The 644-nt window shown below is 29.2% G+C and overlaps 1 protein-coding gene across 1 annotated transcript in view; it reads left to right on the top strand.

Annotated features, from left to right (window-relative positions):
- The window catches only part of FTO (fat mass and obesity associated), a 439,228-nt gene that overhangs the window by 196,428 nt on the left and 242,156 nt on the right, over positions 1-644 (top strand). The window lies entirely within an intron of this gene.

Here is a 644-nt window from a genome sequence, read left to right as displayed (position 1 = left end):
TGACCTAGAGGTTGCAGTATACATTTACAAGTGTTCCAGGTCCACTTTCAAATAACACTATACTGTTTCACAGATAGTGCAAGTACAGTAAAATAAAATATTCCTAATTTTTTTCTCTCATCTCTAATACTCATTGCTATCATTAATTTCAGTTATAAATAAGCATACATAGGCACATATATATATATATGTGGCATACATAATTGAATACATTGTTGTTATTATTGTGAATAAATTGTTATCTCTTCTATCAATTAAAGGTAAGAAAAAGAATGATTTTTATTTTGCCTTCACTTATTCCATCTCAGTCTCTTCCTATCTTTATGTAGATCTGAGTTTCTGACCTATATCATTTTTCTTCTGACAAATTTCTTGCAATATAAGTCTACTAGCAACAAATTCCCTGAATATTTATTTGTCTGAAACATTTTTTAAAAAATCTTTTCTTTCTTTTTTTTTTATTATTATACTTCAAGTTCTAGGGCTGTCTCTTATACACATCTCATATGACCTGTGTCAGAAAATGTTGCATGTACACTTGAGAAAAAGGTGTATTCTGCTGTTGTTGAATGAAATAGCCTATGAAGGTCAGTTATATTCAATTGACTGATGGTATTGTTGAGTTCAACTATGTCCTTAATGAT

Source organism: Mandrillus leucophaeus, unplaced genomic scaffold, assembly GCF_000951045.1.
Source record: "Mandrillus leucophaeus isolate KB7577 unplaced genomic scaffold, Mleu.le_1.0 Scaffold125, whole genome shotgun sequence".
Lineage (NCBI taxonomy): Eukaryota > Metazoa > Chordata > Mammalia > Primates > Cercopithecidae > Mandrillus > Mandrillus leucophaeus.
The sequence above is the reverse complement of the archived record's forward strand: the minus strand, read 5'-3'. Positions and strand labels throughout refer to the sequence as shown.